Source organism: Calypte anna, chromosome W (genome assembly GCF_003957555.1).
Source record: "Calypte anna isolate BGI_N300 chromosome W, bCalAnn1_v1.p, whole genome shotgun sequence".
Taxonomy (NCBI): Eukaryota; Metazoa; Chordata; class Aves; order Apodiformes; family Trochilidae; genus Calypte; species Calypte anna.
The window spans coordinates 22,399,324-22,414,596 of record NC_044276.1 but is presented as its reverse complement, the minus strand read 5'-3'; the positions used below and the strand labels follow the sequence as shown (position 1 = coordinate 22,414,596).

Sequence of the window (15,273 nt, the reverse complement as noted above, 5' to 3'; positions counted from 1 at the left end):
AAGACAAAAAGGGGGGAGGAAGGGAGTCCTCCTCAGGACCGGTTAAGTAAGGCTGTATATGTCATGAACTATTTACGCCTTATAGGAGAACGTATAGAACCTCCGATACTGATTCACCAAAAAGCTTTAGCAGACTTTGGTTCGGAACCTTCCCACAAAATTTTGGTGGAATTCAAGAATTCTATCACTGGACAATGGGAAGGGCCAGCAGAGGTGAAACTGACTGGTTGAGGTTATATGTGCTTACTTACAGGTATTGGAGTGCGTTGGGTACCGAGCAGATGGGTTTGACCATGGAAACAAATGCCTTTGAATGTGGATTCACAGTGATGATGTTTCTGATACAAGTATTTGGTTTGGGAGATTGTACTGATTTATTTTAGGCTGATTCCACCAGATTTTAGTAGTAATAGTGTTTTGGTTTTTAAAGTTTTTGTTAGGTTTTGTTAAATTTTTCTCATATATTGGTAAAGAGTACGATAGATTCATAAGAATGTTTTTCAGAGGCCGAGAAATGCTGCGGAGAGAAAGAAATTCCCCCCCACCGCCTCTTTCCCCCGCGGCTGCTTTTCAACCCCCCTTCGCGTGGCGATTGCTCCCAGCAAACTTGCTATAGCTGTAGGTGCTGCCTCTGCCCCCGCAGATACTGTAACTGTGAGCCCTGCTGGGAGGTGGAGGAAAGGACACCACATAGCCTCAATTAAAAGACAAAAAAAGAAAAGTTTCTCTAATGCCTTCTGAAAGGTATGAAGCAGAAGTGGGAAATACTTTTACATTGTTCTGGGCATAAAATGTCCAGGCCTGAATCTTGGTAGGCAGTAACTTGAGGGTTACCTACTACTCATGAAAGATAGTGATATTTTCTTCTCTTTGACAGGAGATTTTAGCTATCCATGAAATAGAATCTTTTTAATGTGTTACGCCATACAAAAGATGAAGACATTTACAATCAAAAAAAGGGGAAAAGATAAGGGAAGAGCATATACCCTCATGAGAAGAAAAAAGAGCGTGACCTCATGAGAGCACTAATGAGTTATCAGTAACATTTGTGATCAAACTGGTCAATGCAACAATTAGGCCTAGAATATAAGGGAAAATTTAAAAGAATTGATAAAAATCATAAAATATACCAGTTAGCTTATTGGCTTACAGATTTAATTAGGCAAGGCTTATCAGTTATATATGTTATTATTGCTTTTATATTACTAGTATGTTATTATTACCTTTGTATTAGTATATATGTTATTAATGCTTTTGCATTATTGGTATGTTATTGCTTTTGCATTACTAGTATGCTGCTTATGACAATATATCATTAGCATGTTATCTTACGTAACGAAATAAGTCAGAATTGCTCAAAAAACAAAAAGGGGAATATGTTGGGGAAACAGTTCAGAAATATACAGGTTGTGAGCAATCCTGACTTCAATTTAGGCCACATTGGGTTAATGGTTATTGAGGCCTAGTTAGAGGCTTTCTGAGAATGAGCTACTGGGAAAGAGATAACTTAATTGGCAACAGAAGAGGAAAATAATTATGTGAGAAGAGTGGTTCCCTGAGAATGGAATGTGTAATTGGAATACAAAGCCACCTGCATGATAAGATGGTGTAAACAAGGCTTCTCTATATAAAGTGAGTGCAAGTTGCTAATAAACGATTTCATACAATCATATTGATGTGCACATGGAATCCTTAAGCCTCCGCAGACTGTTTTCCTGTAGAGAAACAAGATAAAGCAGGTGCCTCGAGTTGCCAAAGAGTGGGTGTGAGTCCACCTGTGCCTGGTTAGGGCAGGCCCCCTATTACCAGGGAGCCAATAAAGGTGGGACACACACCCACAGAGAGAAGTTCACTCTGGTGCGAGGAATGGAGAGGCCAGCAGCTCGTCGAGCCTCTGGAGCAAGAAAGGCTCTTCCCGCTACACTTCTACCCTGGAAGCGCTCTGTGGTGTCTGGAGTCCTGGAAGAGACCGGCAGCTCGTCGAGCTTCAGGAGCAAGAATGGCTCCTCCCGCTACATTTTCCCACAACCAACCCCCCGACTGAAATGGAAAACAGACACCCCTGTCTGGGTGGAGCAGTGGCCTCTACCAAAAGAGCGGTTACAAATTGCCAACAGCCTAGTAAAAGAGCAGCTGGATGCAGGACACATCCAGCCATCGGTCAGTCCTTGGAACACACTTATCTTCGTGGTTCCGAAAAAAACAGGTAAATGGCGATTATTACAAGATTTACGTAAGGTCAATAACCAGATGTAGCCAATGGGCGCCCTCCAACCTGGGTTGCCATTACTTACTATGTTACCAAGAGGCTTGCACCTTCTAGTTGTTGACCTCAAAGACTGCTTCTTTAACATTCCCCTACATCCAGAAGATACAGCGCGCTTCACATTCACCATCCCTTCAATCAACAAAAGTGAACCTTCGAAGCGGTATGAATGGGTAGTGTTGCCACAGGGGATGAAAAACTCTCCGACAATATGCCAAATGTATGTGGCATGGGCACTATCGCCGATCCGCGACGAAATGCCGGATACATTAATGTACCGTTACATGGACGACGTACTATTCTGCCAGGAAGCCCTGTTCCCTGATGACTTCAGTCAAATACTGACCAACCGACTGAAGACGAAAGGACTAATAGTTGCTCCAGAAAAAGTGCAGACACAATCGCCCTGGAGCTACTTAGGGTGGAAAGTTACCCACGCCATGGTGAGACCACAGAAACTAGAGGTAATAAGCTCGGTTAAAACATTGAACGACGCCCAAAAGCTAGTGGGCGAGCTCCAATGGGTTCGACCCATTGTAGGTCTCACCAACGCAGACATCCACCCATTTTTGTTGTTGTTGCATTAGTGAACTGGACAGATAGCCATACTAATGCGTTAAAACAGGTCGTCCATAAACTGGCAACGGGCTATGCGGATCGACAAGGTCACACACAAGCCATCGGAGTCTGGGTATGTAATCACCCGTCATTCCCATTCGCGCTGTTATTACAGGACTTTAATTGGCAAAAGGAAAATGGGGAATATTACCGCAACAACTATGACCGAAAACGCAATCAGAGTCCCTGAGATCAGACTCAATAGCCATCTTGGAATGGCTATTTCCATCACACACACTGCAGAGAGGTATATGGCAGCAAACTGAGATAACGGCATTCTTGATACGTAAGGGACGGCAGCGTTGCCTGGAAATAGATGATCAAGAGCCGGCATGGATCAGCATCCCTATAAAGACAATTGACTTTGGCTACTTCAATGCTCTGCGCATCGACAACTCACCCTATTCGAATATTCTGGGGAAGTCCGCCATGGAGGCCCAAAACATAAGCGCTTACAGGCCATCAGCCAGTTTCATTAGATTGAGCGTCCGATTGTTTCAGAGCGCCCAGTGCCTGGCATCACAGTATTCACCGATGCCGGAAAGAGGTCGAAAACGGCCGCCTGCGTATGGCAGGATAAGGGACGGTGAAAACAACACCTGATTCTGGGCCCAGACGAAGATAATCTACAGACTCTGGAATTACTGGCTATTATCTGGGCCCTAATGCAATGGCGACAGGTTCCCCTTAACATTGTCTCCGACTCGCAATATGCAGTCGGAGTTGCGAACCGTATCAAGGATGCTATTGTCAAACTGGTACAAAACAAGCGGCTATTGGAGCTCTTCCTTATGTTACAACGCGTGCTGAAAATTCGAACAGAACCATGCTGCATCTTACACATCAGAAGTCATAAAACCTCTCTGGGACTGGGAGAAGGAAATGCAAAGGCTGACTCCCTGGTCAGCCTAGGATTACAGAGTCCGGTAAGTCAGTTCGCGAAGGCTCAAAACAGCCACTCCCTATTCCATCAAAATGCCAGGGCTTTGAAGCGCATGTTTTCCATTCCATGGGAAGACGCAAAAGGGATTGTTAAAGTCTGCCCTCAATGCGCACAATTTGGCCCTGCCCTAGGTGTGGGAGTCAATTCACGCAGACTGCAAGCGGGAGAGATTTGGCAAATGGATGTCACCCACGTCCCAGAATTTAGACGTCTGAAATATGTCCATGTAACGATAGATACCTTTTCGGGCATGCTCTGGGCGACAGCTCAAACAGGGGGAAAAGAGTTACATGTGGTCTGTCATCTGACTAACTGCTTTGCTGTCATGGGGGTCCCCCAAGTAGTAAAAACCGACAATGCACCCGCCTATACAGGTGGAAAAGTCAAGCAATTTTTTGCTACTTGGGGGGTAAAACATATCACAGGAATCCCCCACTCGTCTACAGGCCAGGCGATAGTGGAAAGAGCTAATTGCACCCTGAAGACGTATTTGCAAAAACAAAAAGACAGCAAAGACATGGACCCGCAGATGCAGCTTGGCAAGGTGCTTTTTATGCTAAATTTTCTTAGCCCAAGCCGTGATTCACAACAACCCCCTGTGCTGCTACGCTACTTGTCCCAGAAGATCAACCACATGCCAGACGTCCAGATTAATTACAAGGACCCATCTACAGGTCAGTGGGCAGGGCCCAAACCACTACTGTTTACTGGGAGAGGTTATAGCTGTGTCTCCACAGACTCCGGACCTCTCTGGGTACCCAGTAAGTGGACATGCCCTGCCGCAAACAGACCCTTAAGGAACAACGATGCAGCATCCAGCAGTTCAAATTAAATAATCTTGATAAATCTGTGTGCTCGGACATTACATGACTTTTCTTATTTGTTGGTTGAGTCCCCCTAATAAAAAAAAAAAAAAAAAAAAGGGGGGGGGGGATGTAGTGGAACAAAGCAACCAGATGCCTCTAATTGCCGAGGAGTGGGTGTGAGCTAGTATCAAGTTCACCTGTGCCTAGTAAGGGCAGGCCCCCTATTGAGCATGAGCAGGACCAGGGGGCCAATAAAAAGTGAGGCTCACACCCACAGACTAGCTCACTCTTGGGATAGTCAAGAGAGAGGCCGGTAGCTCTTTGAGCCACAGACCACTCCAGGCTAGTTCCACTTTGTGAGTGATAGACTTAGAGCACAGCTCACAAGTCTCTATTGCGACACCTAGTTAGACCTTGAGGCGCCAATCCCTAACGAAAGGTTCGTCTCGCAACATCACACAGTCTTGTTCTCTGAGCTGTACTGCCTGGGAATAACACACACACACAAAAAAAAAAAAATGGAAGACTTCCAAAATCACATTTCACTCCATCACAGCTCGCCCAACTTCTGACCACTGGGAAAGAAGAGCACCTGCAAAGATGATCTGACAGGTGCCTGTTCCACTCCAAACCCAACAGGTGTGTTTCCGCACAGCTCTGCCTACAGAGTCCTGCCAGACACCTCTCCTTTCATGCACAGTCAATAAGCCCCTCTTCCAAGAGCAGAACTTCTCCCACTCACCTTCATCAGGGGTGTTCTCCCAAAATTATCAGCAGCATCCAACTGGCTGCCATGCTTTACGAGGAATCTGGCAACCTCTCTGTGGCCATTGGCACATGCCAGATGGAGAGGTGTCCTGAGAATCAAACATGGGAGCTTAACACTGACAGACAATGAAAGAACCAAAGCTGTGGCACCACCCAGCCCGGGAGACCCTGCCCAGACCCTGCTGCTCCTGCTGCTGCTGCTGCTGCAACCCCGCACACATCACCCACAGGGCAGGAGAGACCTGGGTAGGCCTCAGCAGCTGCAAGAGAACCCTGCAGGGAGAGCAGGGCCAAGCAGCAGACCAGCACCTCCAGGAGCAGTGGCGCCTGTTGGGAAACGATGAGGAAAACTCGTGCAACCAATATGGTTGATAAACAACTGCTTATTTATTTCGCAGTAACTTTTCCTTAAATAGTGTTTCTGTGACCACACCCCCGTCACCAAACATCAACATAGCGTTTTATTGGACGCCCGGTGTGTTTACCTGTAGCACAGTGAATCCCTGGTGGAGGTAGCACAGGAGTGTGGGCCGATCTCACTGGCCCCTCAAACACGGGGTTGGGCATGGCAAAGGGTTCACACCACCTACCTTTCGGGAGCATTCAAGAGCATTCTACGAAAGGTGCCCACCCAGCAGCTCCCAGCACTGGAAAGCTCTCGAGTTCCCCCTCCCAGCTGACAGGGCACATCTTGCTTTGCAAGCAATCAGCTCCAAGGGGATCCCATACAAACCCTGCAGGGGGGATGCTGCCACAGGCCACCCGAGCATGCTGCCCACAGCCCCTCACCGATTCTCCCTGTCACAGCAGTCGGTGCCCCAAATCTTGACCTATGAGTGACAGAACCTCAGGCAGGACACATGACCATGGGTGGCAGCGTGGTGCAGCCTGTTCAGATCTTTCTCCTCAAGCTCAGGGCCACTGGTGCTGGCGGCATCACCACGGGGCCACACAGGATTGTAACGGGGCACAGCCCTGTAGCGATGGTGACGCTTCCTGCTGAAGAGCCCCATCCTGGGAGCTCTGTGGGGTGCGGGGCACAGCCCCGCGGGAGCAGCAGGAGGCACCCGGCAGAGCCGGAAGGGAAGGTTAAGGGTTGGGTGGGAAAGGGCTGAAAGGGTGGGGGTTAAGGACAAGGGAAGGGCAAAAACAGGGACAGGGGAGGGAGGAGACAGACGGGGACGAGGTGGATGCAAGGGGAAAGGCAGGGACGGGGCGGGAGAAAAGAGCAAACCAATGTAAACGATCGGGAGCAGCCGGAGAGACACAGCCCAGCGCAGCTCAGCACAGGAGCCACAACGGCAGAGTCGCCGCTAACGGCAGTCGCCAGGGGCAACAAGGGGCGGGGCCAAACAACTTCCGGGGGGGGGAACGGGGGGAAGGGGCTGAACCAATTCACAGGGGGAAGGGGGGAGGGGGCTGAAGGGAAGGAAAAGGCTCCTTTAATCCTTAAACCTTGCATTGGTTTAAGCCTCAGCATTCATTCATTGCCACTACAGGTGACAATGGTCCCTTAAGTATCTGAGAGAGGCTGAGAAGCTCTCCCCCACCTCTATGAGTCATACAAACAACTGGTAAGTTCTGCTCCTGGAGAGGCTTTTTCATACCCAATTCAAAGGAGTAGCTAGAGAGGGTAAAATAACCCTTCTTGTGTAACCCACTTCTTGTCTCTCACTTGTCATCTTGTCCTGGTTTGAGCCAGGATAAAGGTGATTTTCTGTTTTGTATTTTTGCTTTCAGCTCATCTCTTCTAAGTAGTTGCACTTGCTGAAATTAACAGCAAGTTAATTAAATTATTGGCAAACCTAGCTTCCTCTGACTGCACATAACTCACTGCAAAAGTTCCACTGCCATTGTACAAGTACAGGGTGTTTCCCTAGACAAGTCTAACCCATAACTAGAGGGAAATGGACATCTAGAATTCTCCTCGCCTACCAGGAATTACTGGCAGGACAACTATCTTTTCACTAACTCTGGGGAAAATCTCAACACAAATGTTAACTGTCACCATGCCACATGTGTCACACCCAGCTACACAGAAAATCACCTTCAAGTTCCCTGCTGCAAACACATCCTCTGCAGGCCCCAGCACCAGCCTGACCTTCCACAGGCAGCCCAGCTTTTGAAATGAGCCACTAATGGCTGTAATTAGCCACCAACCACACCCCACTGCTGGGCATCAGCCAGGAGAGAATTTAAAAGCAGCAACTTGCCTCAGGCACTGAGTCTAACTGCTGTCTGCTGAGCTGCCCATAACAAAACCCAAGCTTTTTCAGGTATTGCAGAGAAGTCAGGATGCAGCTCCTAAGGAGGGAGAGAATCACTGAATGGCTTGGGTTGGAAGGGACCTTAAAGACCATCAAGATCCAAGCCCCTGCATCTCCCACTAGACCAGGTGTCACAAAGCCTCATCCAACCTGGCCTTGAACACTTCCTGGGAAGGGCATCAGCAACTTCTCTAGGCAACCTATTCCAGTATCCTGCCACTCTCATGAGGAAGAATGTTTTCCTAATATCTAACCTAAATCTACCCCCTTTCAGTTTAAAACCATTACCCCTTGTCCTGTCACTACTCTCTCTGGTGAAAAGCCCCTCCCCAGCTTTCCTGTAGCCCCTTCATGGACTGGAAGGTTCTCTAAGGTCCCCCCAGAGCCTTCTCTTCTCCAGGCTGAACAGCCCCAACTCTCTCAGCCCATCTTGGTAGCAGAGGTGCTTCAGCCCCCTGGTCATCTGCTTCTCCATTGTGGACATGCAAAGCGGTCACCTGGAAAACAAACCCCTGTGCTCCTTTTGAAGTTTTTGTAGTCCCTCAATTCCTCACCACACCCGTCTGTAACTCATAGAGTTTGGACATCTTCTTCTTCCTCTTAAAATAAGTTTGACCTTTTGTCCAATTCTCATTTCTTACAACATAACCCCAAGAAATAAAACATGGCAAATGTGAAGAAATATATACTGCATGCAAATGCAAAATGTGAACACCTCAGAAAAAACATTTGAGAATTCCTGCATGGTTTAGGGAACATTTTAGAATGAAATTTGTCTTGGTTTACTTTTTCATGTTTACCAACCACAATGAAAAAGCATATTGAAACAACACGATGGCATTCTGGATATGTCAGACACTCCAGTGTAGCTGCGACCTCAGGTGCAAACAAAATACAAAGATTCTGAGTTTTGTTTTATCTTTTAAGCTTTTACAGGCACAATGCTCCCTTACAATTTACCTACAACAATTCTAAACCAAAAAGAAGGACTAACTTGACAATGCAAAAAATAGATAAAACTACAACACCATTCCCTCCAGCTGAGAGAAAGCAGCTTGGCCATTTGAGATGACTAAACTGAAAAAACTCAGAATTGTCATAAATCAACAGCATTGACTTTTCCCATCATTTGTTTTGGCCTTATTCAATGTAGCCTTGTGTAAGGAGATGTAAACTCTTCCCTTTCAGCTTTTTACAGACAGAATTCTTACAACAGTTTATGTAAAAGTAAGGGGCAAGCACTTGTTGGCAACTGGAGCATCAGGAGAAATCTCTGCTGGCAGGCTTGGCATGTATGTTCCTCAGACTCCAGTAATGCTGTTCTAATACCTGTGTGGAATTAGAATCATCAAAATGGTTTTTAAAGAAAAAAGGGAAATTTTTGAGTTTTAATCAATCATAAAAATACATATATGGTAAAAGGGTGAGTAAGATGTTGGGTGGAGACCATGAGGATAAAAATGTTCAGTAGTGTAAAAAAATGTCTAGTATGTACCAAATAACCATATGGTTTTGGTATTTCACTGCTGTAGCATTTGAAGGTGGGATTAGGCTGTGCCTTGATGTTTCATCTGTCTTCTTCCCACTGCCCAGTAGAGTTGAAGTCACCAGCCTCAAGCTTAGGGAAGAAAACAGTGATCAGGAAAACATCCTGAGTTCTGAAGGATTAAATATTTAACTATTTAAATATTCAAATAGTGGTGATTTTGTTTTGTTTTTTTCTAGTCAGCAGTAAGTCACCTGAGTAGTCTTATATGAGAGAAAGGGCTGTGGACAAGATAGTTTGGTATCTAAGACTGTCAGCACCTGCACAATTACACACTCTGCTCATACTCCTCCTTCTGTGTGTAAAGGGGATTAAACCAGACACATGAAAAGGGAAAAGAGCTTCCTGCTTGTTTTCCCCTTTCTGTAAAAAGCATCCTTCAGAATAAAGAGAACTGGAAACAAAGCAACTTTGTTATCTTCTGTTTCTGCTCTCAGAACATCAGATGTGATTGTTTTGAACTAAGAAACATGCAAGGAACACTTTCATTCCTCACAATAACTGTTCCCACAGCAGGGAATAAAAGCTGCATCAGTCAGGAGGGCTTTGCAAATAGGACACAAGAATAGGTATGGGATCATCATCATCATCAGAGAAGGGCTCTTTGGATAAACAGAAATGCTTCTCCTTCTTTCCTCTTGCATATGCTTCCCTGGAAGCAGGATGAGGAAGGAAAAAGACAAAAGCTAAAGACAGGCACAAGGAAAAATTTTCCAAGCTTTGGATTTTGTCAAAGGAAGTAGGAGATGGAATTTTGGGGTGGAATTTTATACTGAAAAGCCCAGTATCTCGCAGCTCAGGAGACCATATTTCTTCTTTTAACCTAGGACACATTGCTGGCTCATGATCAACTCTGTGCCCACCAGGACCCCTCCCAGCCTGTGCTGAAGGTACAGAGAGGATCCAAGGCTGTGTCATTAGATACAAATTATTTAAGCTGGCAGAGTGGAGGGCATGAAGAAGCAATAGTGGAGGGGCTGGGGAAAGTGAAAAGCTATTACACAACGTTTTCTGTCAGAAATGATAGAAATGAGGGACAGGCATCAGTGACAATGTCGACATTCAATTAGAAAGCAAAACAATTACCAAATGGGTCACGGAGACATTTCATTTCACTGGTTGATAGGAGCTGGAAATACATCAAGAATAAATTCACTGAAGGGCTTTTTTTTTGGTGGTGGTGATTTTCACAGCTGAATCAGACACAGAAATGCACTGAACAGGCAGCTGACAGATACTCGACCCCCAAATTACCAACATATAGGACTGCGTGGGGACACCAGATTTAGAATAAACAAGGTTTAATATTAAACAGTGTCATCCAGTAACAAAAGTGAGAATTTTGGTGCCTTGTAACAGGCGCTGGGGAAACAAAGTGAGCACATTATCCTACTGCAGATTTTCTTCTAAGAACTAAAGGATTTTGGGACACCTGAAACATCACAGGCATGCGTGGGAAAGCTACTGGCTGCCTTTTCCTCGTGAAAATAGGGACAGAAGAGGGAAAAAATATTCCAGCACACCCCACCTCCAACCACCAACCAACCAACACAGGTATTCTTACCTCTAAAACTCCTGCTCCACAATGACAGGCAGCAATCCCGCTTCTTCCCGTGACACTCCACTCCTCCTCAGAGCCAGGGACTGCAGGAAGGCTCAGCCAGGGCTGATCTCCTCCCCCCTGGGAACAGCTCCCTGAGCTGAAGCACAACCCCATCTCCATGCTGGCAGGAATGGGTGCCTGAGGGCTCCCTGTGGCAGGGCCGACTCAAGAGGGAGCTCCACGGCTCTTCCAAGCACCCGATGGATGTGGATTCTGAGGATCAGGTGGCAGCTGGTGGGAAAGGAGCAGAGGGGAACAGCAGCCCAGCAAGGAGCAGGAGGAAAGGGGGATGGGCTGCTGGGCTGCCTGACTTCCTATGACCCTCCTTCTTTACTTCTCCAACTCAAACTTCTTTAGTTCCTCCACTCCAACCATGACAGGTACCTTTTTTCCAGTCAGTGGGAACCTCACCAGACAACCATCACCTCTCCAATTGGATGGACAGAGGTTCAGCAACTGCGTCTGCCAGCTCCTCAGGACCCGTGCGTGGACCCCGTGAGGTCCCAAAAACTTGTGGACCTGCAGGTTCTTTAGATGATCACAAACCTCTTCTTCTCCCCCAGTGGGGGCTCCTTGGTTGTCCCAGGCCCTGCTTTTGATTCAATTCTACCTGGGATGGATGTGGCTCCTGCCCTGCTCACCAGCTGCTGCAACAACCTCTCTACTCCTCCCAGGGTACCTGCCCTTGCTTCCCGCCTCTGCATGCTTCCTCCTTCAGATTGAGGGCTTTTAGGAGCTGCTGGCTCATCCCCGCCGCCCTCCTTGAGTTTTTCCCCAGCTGCGGGATGGGGAGTGTGGGGAAATGGCAGCTGTCAGCATGGCCCGGGAACCAAGATGGCCGCCAGGCAGCCCCCTGCATGCCCTGGGACTACAGCTCCCAGCATGCCCCGAGGCGCTCCTCCTCTCCTACTGCCTGAGCCCACCCGCCCCCGGGGCTGCCCCGGCCACGGCCCCAGCCCAGCTGGGAGGGGGAGCAGGATGAAGGGGATCTGGGCAGAAGAGAAGGCAGGAAAAAGAGTGGTGAGGAGCGGGAAAGAGATGGAGGGGAAGGGGGGAAAGAGGGAGGGAGGGAGGGAAGGAGAGAGCGGAGAAGGGCAGGAAGGAGGAGAGAGGGGGAATGGACAGAAAGCAGGCCAGGGGCGGACCAGGGGTCTGAGAGAGACAGAAAAGGCCTAGGAGAGGGGAGTGACAGAGGGGTGGGAGAGGGAGCAGGAGAGAGGGGAAAGGGCAAGGGGAGAGGAAGGGAGAGGGGAGGGAGAGGCAGGAAAGGGGAGAGGCTGCAGGAGAGAGAGGAACAATAAGGCCAGGAGAGGAGAGGGAGAGAAAGATGTGGAGAGAGAGAGAGAGAAACAGCAATGGCTCTGAGAAAAGGCAGGGAGGAATTGAGATATGTTGAGAGGTATACAGATAGTGAAAGCCCAAACTCGTGATGGGCAAACGACAGAGAGGGAGGGATGAAGTACTGGGGATAGGGAGCTGGGCAGAGCCCCAGAAGAGCAGTGATGAGCAGCTGGGCCAGGCCCCAGCACTCTGGGCTTCCTTTAAAGGATTAAAGCTTGTTTTCATTTTTAGGGTTTGATTAGGGACCCTTGGTTTGTGTACCTGGGATCTTTAGGTTGTTTTTTTTGTTGTTGTGCTGGATTGTGTTGTGTTTTCTGTCTTGAAACCATCATTTCTGGTCTGACACCTCTATAGCAGGTAGGGCAGTGTGACTGATGGTGTGGTGTGGTAGTTAAGGTTTCAAAAGTGGCAGTTAAGGTTTGGCGGCCGGAAGATATCGTGCTCTACAGAAAGTTTAGATAGGGCCTCCCTCCTGACAACCAATAGGTACGGGTCCCTGACGCAAGCAGGCGGAAGTGACGATGTAAACCTAGGCTATAAAATGCGGTGTAACATAAACAATAAAGGCCATTTGCCGTCCATCATATTGATGTCTGTGAGCTGATGGCCCGGGCAACCTGGGGTTGGTTACCGTGTCGTTCTTGAACCAGGTCGCCACGCCTCGTTGAAGGCAACAGTGTGGTCTTGTATATTTCTAGGGAGTCAGTGGAAATGTGTGGTTGGAGGCTTCTGCATCACTTACCTTTCATTTCTTGAGCATAAATCATGCAATGTTTTTGCTGAGGTGCAAATATGAAATGGGAAAGCAGATCTTCCTCACACAGACACACACACCCCCCTTCCCCCATCTGAAGATGAACAGCCCAAATCTCTGGGGCTCTGTTGTTTTATTAAATGTGTGTCAGACATCCAGCCCCAGGGGACTTGTGTGCAGAGAATGGCTGCATGGGCCTGGGGCTTGACCATCATCACCTGGAAGGGTGACCCATCAATGCCCCAACCTTGATGCCCCATCAGTGCCTTCATCCTGGTAAAAAACCTAAAGGTGCTCCCAATGCAAGAGGAGTTTCTACTGGAAATGAGATCTTCTCCATCATAACTGGAACCATCTCAGTGATCACCAAAAATCACAGAATTGTCACAGTTGGAGAAGCTCTCCAAGATCACTGAGCATTGCACCCCCCCTCCCCAGTGTCCTGGGCTCCACTGCTTGTACTTGGGGGTGATGAGAGGGGGGTGGTTATCCCAATACTGCCCAAACAGGGGGTGAGCAGACCAAGAAAGGGGGAGGGGGTCATGGATTCGAGGGAGGACCCCAACTTATCCCAGGGGAGGGGGGATGGAATTGGGGAGCCCCCAACTCATCTGGAGGGTGGAGGAGCTGTGATTTGGTCTCCCCCTTCCTGGGGGAACCAAACTCATCCTGGGGTTTGGGGGCTGCAGTGGAGGAGGCTCAACCCCAGCCCTGGAAACCCCAACTGATCCCGGGGGTTGGGGGCTCTGGTTGGGGACATCAAAAGTATTCTGGTGGTGTTGGGCTGCAGTTGGCAACCCACAAACCATCCTGGGGGCCAGGGGACATGATGGGTGAGCCCCAAATCATTCCAGGTGACCTAAATTACCCTGGAGTGTGGACTCCCAAAGTATTTCAAGAGAGCCCAACTCATCCCGGGGTGGAGGCTGCAAGGGGGGACACCAACCAATCCTGCTGAAGCCCAGCTCATCCCCCATGTGGGTGTGATGGGTGCCCCCCCAGCTCACCCTGAGGAGTGTGCAGCATGGCTGTGAACTCAACAACATCCTAGAGGTGGCCAGTTTTTTCTCACAATTTTAGGTCTAAAAGTCTCACTTGTGATTCAGGAAATGCAGCTTGCTTTGTGGAATAGCACCCTGCTCCCCTTTCCGTGCAGAAATGGGGATTAAGTCAAAGATCTGGACCCTGTGTGTGCTTATGGCACACCAGGTAATGGACCCACCTTGGGGACAACACTGTGACAGCATCAGAAACTGCAGGAGATGTATTAAAGAAAGGGAGTGCTGTCAGTAAGGCAGAGTAGTGCACAGATTCCCACAAATCTGTGAAGAAAATGAAATTCAGTTTCTTAGCTCAGCTTGAAGGCAGCTTTTACAAGCTTGTGACTGCTGTCAGTATTGCCAGGTAGACATGAGTGGTTTCAGCATGGGAGGGAATGCAAGCCATTGCTTGTGTCATTTCTCCATGGATCTGCCTGATATATTTGTGGTTTTAAACAATGTTCTCTTCTTCTAGACCTGTCCCTGGTCACTGTCCTGGAGAGTGTACTTTTGAAAAAGATGAGTGTGTGTTTACCCAGAAGAGGAGAGGACCCAGGGATGGAGGGGTCCAACTCCCACTTCTTACACCAGACCCAAAGGAGACGACACTGCTGGGGTAGGTGAGTTAAACTCCAGCCTGAACTTTCAGAAGGGAGACTTCCAGTTACCCAGCAGTACTTTGGAATGATGGGCTAGACCCAGGAGGGAGTTTGTACTGTTCTGTTCAGAACAGTTCTTACTTAATTGGAGTGAACACTGATCGCCATGATTACTCTGCACAACTGTTGCAATCTCACAAGTATAACAGTCTATGCCATAAAAATCTTTCTGAAAATTTTTCCAATCATAATTTTTAAAATAATGAGCATGTCCAGCATAATGAGGATGCTGAGAGAGTGCATTCTACTTTGCTCATACTTGTTTGTGTATCTTTGTAGGGCTCCCGTGAGTACAGAGGCATCCAGCATGGGCTGTGGACAGAGAGCACCCCTTGTTTCAAGGTCACCAAGAGGAACCTCTGGAAAATGGTGCTTGACATTTTTCTACCCCATGTATGGAGCTGGGACTGGATTATGAAGTGTTGATCTACAAAAGGAAGGAGATGATGAGGAGATTCCTTTGTGGAGAAGGAGAGGGTAAGGAAGGATCTCATGGCCATGGGGATTGATGGAATTAGGAAAGTGACAGGAACTACAAGGTAAGAAAAACAAGCAATAAAGCAGCCAAAATGGAATAGTGAAGTGAAGTATGTGCTAGAATCCAAGTTTGGGGTTGTATAAAAAAATGTAAATTGTTCAGATGTAGACAGCTTGGAATGGAG

At 47.9% G+C, this 15,273-nt stretch overlaps 2 long non-coding RNA genes across 2 annotated transcripts in view; one reads left to right on the top strand and one right to left on the bottom strand.

The window, feature by feature from the left end:
• The window catches only part of LOC115600073, a 342,730-nt gene extending 337,295 nt beyond the window's left edge, over positions 1 to 5,435 (bottom strand). The window contains exon 1 of the long non-coding RNA XR_003988805.1: positions 5,376 to 5,435. This is a non-coding gene — a long non-coding RNA (uncharacterized LOC115600073). The remainder of the gene's footprint in view (positions 1 to 5,375) is intronic.
• A 6,305-nt stretch (positions 5,436 to 11,740) lies between these two features.
• LOC115600071 lies at positions 11,741 to 14,974 on the top strand. Its single transcript, XR_003988803.1, has 3 exons — positions 11,741 to 11,837; positions 14,428 to 14,572; positions 14,891 to 14,974. It is a non-coding gene; the product is annotated as an uncharacterized LOC115600071 (long non-coding RNA).
• Positions 14,975 to 15,273: the final 299 nt, after the last annotated feature.